General features: G+C 43.0%; 1 pseudogene; it reads right to left on the reverse strand.

The window, feature by feature from the left end:
* The window catches only part of LOC119616688, a 3,733-nt pseudogene extending 2,419 nt beyond the window's left edge, over positions 1-1,314 (reverse strand).
* Positions 1,315-5,868: the final 4,554 nt, after the last annotated feature.

Below are 5,868 nucleotides of genomic sequence, written 5' to 3' on the forward strand. Positions count from 1 at the left end.
GTAATCATCAAAATTAAACGAAATAAACATTTGAAATATATGAGTTTGTATGTAATGTATGAATATAATATACAAGTTTCACTTTTTAAATGGAATTACTGAAATCAATCTACTTTTTCATGATATTCTAATTTTATGACCAGCACCTGTAGACTAAGCATGGCCTCACCTGGGTACAGTCTGTGGTACAGAGTACGGTTGATAGCCTTGTTTTGCTCCAGATGTTTCAGGCACTCTATCAACTTCTTCTTGTAATCACTTTCTGGATCTCTTTTCCGTGGCTCATAAGTGGTTAAGTCATTAAGGAGTGTCATAACTTTCTCATGATAGTCTTTCTGGTTCAAAATCACCATGCACCTTCCTTTTTCTGCTGGGAGAATGATGATGTTCTTGTCCTTGCTGAGAATGGTGAGCACATCCCTCTCCTCTCTGCTGATGTTAGGAGGTGGTGGCTTGGTGTTGCTGAAGCAGGACAACTTTGTTCCTAAGTTGTTCTGCTTCAAACTCTGACATCTTGTTGTTGTGGATGGCTGATTATGTGGCTGTGATCATCTCCACCAGAGGAATTCTTGGAGCAACCGCAAAGATCAGTCCCCTGGTAAGAATCTCTGTCTCTGGCTGGGTGAGCTGTCTGTTGGATAGATTCTTCACCCGCTTCTCTGTCTCCCTGGTGTGTGACTGTGTTCCAGTGTGTGGCTGACATTTAGCGCATTGCTGTTATGATCAAGATGGGCTTGACGCGTTGTCAGTAAATTAAACTTCTTTTGTTGTCTGGTGTTGGACTTGATGTGCTGTGCTATGCGCTTATTGAGTATGCATCAGGTCTTTACCATAATGTTTACATCAAATAAGAACAAAAACAAATGTTCTCTTTAAAGGTGAAATGAAGTGTTTTGAGGCTAACATAAATAAAAAAAAAAGTCATAAAAGGTGCATGATTTTCAGTATCGTATTTTAAAAAATTCATACTAATTTAAAATGAATAATATCCATCCATCCATCTTCTTCCGCTTAACTGGGGTTGGGTTGCGGGGGCAGCAGCCTTTAGCAGTGAGGTCCAGACATCCCTCTCCCCAGCCACTTGGGCCCACTCCTCCAGGAGAATTCCAAGGCATTCCCAGACTGACCGAGAAAACTTGTTCCCTCCATCGTGACCTGGGTCCTCTTCTGGGACTCCTCCCGGTGGGACATGTCCGGAACACCTAACCAGGGAGGCGTCCAGGAGGCCTCCTCACCTGATGCCCAAGCCACCTCAACTGGCTCCTCTCGACGTGGAGAAGCAGTTTCGGTTGCGCTACCGAAACGTGGCGCCATTTGTGGAAAAAACGGAACAGCTATGGACAACGTTGGCCCTGTGTTCTTGCTGTTTTTTAAACTTATGGGGATTCTCCTGAGACTTCAGGAAGAGAGGCGCAGTGGAAGAAATGCTCTGGATGCCGCGATTGTTGCGCAGAGTAGGACAGCTGTTATCCGCCGGAGATTTCAGGCTTTACAGCGCCTTCAGCTGGGGGACAGACGGCAGAAACGTTGAGCTAACACTGTTGTTTATATTCCTACCATTCGCTCTTTATGCTTGCTTCTGGCCACACCCACAACCAATGAGTGAAGAGAAGCTAAACTTGCATCACCCACCAAAGCAGGGCCACCCCGGCTGGCCCTATTCCGAAGCAGGGACCAAAATAGCAGGGAATGGCCTTGAAAAAATGCGCAATGCAAGCCGAGTAGAGTGGAGCCAGGACCTTTAGAGCAATTACCTGTTATTGTTATACCAATCATACTATTAGCTAAAACTACTCATTACTCTGTTAGAGTTATCTATATTTGATTTTAAAAAATTTACCTGATTGATGTTTTTATTTCTGTATTTGATTCTGTTGTTGTTTCTTTGTTGTAAAGCACTTTGGATCACCTTGCTGCTGAAAAGTGCTATATAAATAAATTTCACTTCACTTTCACTTCACTCAGAAACAACAACACAATCAATCATCAAAATGCAGCCTAAGGTGTCCTGGTGCCAAGAGCACATATGAACACCCTTGTGCTTGAAAATGGTGTTCATTATGGACAATCCATGTCATCACTGGTTGAAACAAAAAAAAAAAAATACCCTTTGTCTTTCTTCATTGTTATATTTGTACCTATTGCACCTGAACACCGAAGCAAATTCCTAGTCTGTGAACCCTGTTCATTGACAATGTCAATAAAACTGATTCTGATGACGAGCACACAAGTCCAATAACAAAACACCACTCGGGTTCAGATCAGGGGGGGATTCCTCCCAACTACACCTCTTCAGGTCTCACTGTCATTGCCCACGTGAGCGTTGAAGTCCCCCAGGAGAAAAAGGGAGTCCCCATAAGGAGCCCTCTCTAGCACCCCCTCTAAGGACTCCAAAAAGGGTGGGTAATCTGAACTGCTGTTCGGCGCATAAGCACAAACAGCAGTCAGGACCCATCCCCCCCACATGTGTGTGGAGGTGGGGGTACCCTCTCGTTCACTGGGGTGAACCCTAACATACAGGTACCAAGATGGAGGGCAACAAGTATGCCCACTTCTGCCCGGCGCTTTTCAACAGGGGCAACTCCAGAGTGAAAGAGTGTCCAACTTCTCTCGAGGAGACTGGTTCAAGAGCCAGAGCCGTGCGTTGAGGTGAGCCAGACTATATCTAGCCGAAACCTCTTGACCTACCACACCAGCTCAGGCTCCTTCCCCACCAGAGAGGTGACATCCCACGTCCCAAGAGCCAGCTTCTGTAGCCGAGGATCAGACCGCCAAGGTCTCTGCCTTCGGCCACCACCTTGCACACATTGCACCCGACCCCTTTGGCCCCTCCCATAGGTGGTGAGCCCATGGGAAGGGGGACCCACGTCACCTCTTCAGGCTGTGCCCGGCCGGGCTCCATGGGTGAAAGCCCGGCCACCAGATGCTCGCCACCATGCCCCACCTCCAGGCCTGGCTCCAGAGTGGGGCCCCGGTGACCCGCGTCCGGGTCAGGGAACACTGCATCTAAAAATGTGACTCATCATAAGGGGTCTTTGGGCTGCACTTTGTTTGATCCTTCACCTGTTTGCCATGGATAACCCTGCCAGAGACATAAAGCCCCTAACAAAATAGCTCCTAGGATCATTGGGACACTCAAACCCCTCCTATAATAAAAGACCTTACAAAGTTACTAGGGTGTCTTTGGCATTTTCCGTGATCACTCGGTAGTGTGACATATTGAGTGAAGAACACAGGAACGTGAACAAGGCAGTAAATAGCAAATATGGCTACAGGTGGCTGTGGATCAGTGCTTAGAGTGGTAGTCCTCCAATGATAGATTTGAAGGTTCAGTTCCTGGCAGGAGTCACATGTCAAAGAGTCCCTGGGGAAGACACTGAACTCCTCAATGCTTTCAATGTGTGCCCCATCAGTGTATGAATGAAGTTAAAAGTACTGATGAGTCTCCATAATGATTCATTCAGATTAGCTATGTGGAGATGTAGTGGAGAGCTTTACAACAGATAGTGCTGTAAAGCGCTTTGAGAGGCCCGGATGGCTAGAAAAGGAATATATAAGTACAGTCCATTTACCATTTACGGATAGTGTGGGGGCGAAATGGCTCAGTGTGTTGCAATTAATTGTATAAACTGACCCAAAACTACAACAGCCATGTCATTCTGGTGACTGAGTGTGCAGTTAACATTTTGAAGAGGACCACCTGAAATACAAACCTTCAAAAGAAGTACCATCGCCTCACGTCGTCCGACCAGTACCACCGCCTCTAGATGTCCAGATGGAAAACTCCTTGAATATTGTGTGACATCATTGTATAGCTTTGGGGTTCTTCTTGTGAAATATGGGGCTCCAGTTACTGACAGCATCAGCATCACTCCAGACCACAAAAACAAACAAACAAAAAACATGTTTTCAAACTCGTACTCTAGTTAACAAAACTTGCTTCTTCTGCTTCAATTTTCACTGATAAACACTGGGACAGTAACCTCCTCAGTGTCCTACTGTGGTCTGCCACAGCTGACCCCGCCTCCTTCTATGTCACCAACCAAGGAAGTAACACCGCCCACACAATCACCCCACTTCAGGAATTTGACACAAAAACTCTAACAAACAAGTCATTAACATTTTAAATCAGAGAAATGGACCACTGGAAGGTTTTCTGATGGTGTTCAACTAAAAGAAAAATGAGACTATTATTTATTTACATATTTATATTTTATTTAATTTCACCTTTAAGGTTTCATTACAAAAATGCAACTAAATCAAGAAAATAGAACCAACAATAAACAATTAAGACAAAACTACAAAATAAAGACAAACACTAAGAATTTAGTCAGGCTTTTTGTTTTGTTTTGCCTTTTGCATCCTCCACCTTTCTTATAAGCCAGTCATGCATTGCATTAATTAATTTAACCATGCACTGAAGCAGTCAAATTATTGTACATTATGGGATTTTTGGGATTATTGCTCAGACATTTTACAGAGGGCAAAATATTGTAATCATTGTATGTCTGCCACTGCTGCCCAGAATGGAAATTAGCTACATGAAATTGTATTGCACATTTAGCAGCAATTTCAACAGCTCAGTGGAGAAGATGGCTGGATACAGGATGACCGATGAACAAGGATATGAAATTTTCAGAGTGGTCAGTGAGAGAAAAGTTTATAGTCATGCAGGGAGGGGCTTGTGAACTACAGAGGGAGCTAGGGGGTGGAACAAAGGAAGAAGAAGAATCAACAATGTAGGTCTTAATTTTAAACAATAACTAAGTACTGACCAAAGTGACTGTACAGTCTGATAAGTGAATTAGAAATGACTGGATCTTCTGAAAAAATCTGCAGGAGGAAAGGAATCTGATTACTGAAGAGCTTGTGAAAGGTAAGGTATCAATTTTTTTTTATTTTGTTTGTATTTTAATTTTAGTTCTTGTACTTGTACTTTTCTTTCTCGTAGGTTTTAAGGGAGGTCTGTAGTCAAGAAGTTTGAGGACAACAAGGGAAATGAAGAGGAGGAAGATGAGTAGATCACAAGGGTTTCCAAAATGTGGTGAGTGTTGGAGAGTGAACATGCAGAGTATAAAGGTAGGTTTGCTGATAGTTCCTCTGAGCCATGGAGTAAAATCAGTCATCATAGGTGAGGGAATCTAGTGAGGGGAATGAGGCAAAACTGAATGGAGGAGTTTGTCTACAAGGTAATCTCAAGGAAAACAATATACTTTTTAGAATCAGCAGGATACAGAGGTCAACTATCACCGTGGTGATGTTAATGGTCTGGCATCAAGTGGTGTCTTAGCTCAGGTAGCAGAGTGCTTGATGATGATGAAGGACAACTGTGTGCAATTGTCACCATATAGAACCACAGCGGTGTCATTCAGAAGCACCCGTTCACCTCATTCCTTGCGAGGTAAACAAAGAATAAGTAAAATAAAATACAAATGAGTTTTTTTTTTTTCAAATTTATTATTTTGAGAAAAAAAGTAAAAAATAACAGAAAAATGTGTCAAGATGCTGTTGATTCTGTGTAATTTAAAGTGGTAAATGGACTGCTTAAAAACAGTTTTACACAAAATTAAGAGAAGTCAATAAGATCATTGAAATCAGCTTTTGTCAGGTCAAATTTTGAAGTTGTGCCATTTGTACCTTTGGAACTATGGTTCTGTGTGCTGAAGTTGGTGGTGTCGGCAGTAGTGGTTTGAGTTTTGAATAAATGATGGGATCTGGAGAACCAGAAAAATGTTGAGAGAATGCTTTGAAGAAGCAAATTCGTATCATCATGTTGTTCAGGGCTGGACTGGGCCAGCATGCTTTTGGGATGATGTAACTTTTCTTTCTTTTTTTTTTTTGATCAACTGGTCCATAAGCAATGAGCAG

The sequence above is a fragment of the Kryptolebias marmoratus genome, linkage group LG22 (genome assembly GCF_001649575.2).
Source record: "Kryptolebias marmoratus isolate JLee-2015 linkage group LG22, ASM164957v2, whole genome shotgun sequence".
Lineage (NCBI taxonomy): Eukaryota > Metazoa > Chordata > Actinopteri > Cyprinodontiformes > Rivulidae > Kryptolebias > Kryptolebias marmoratus.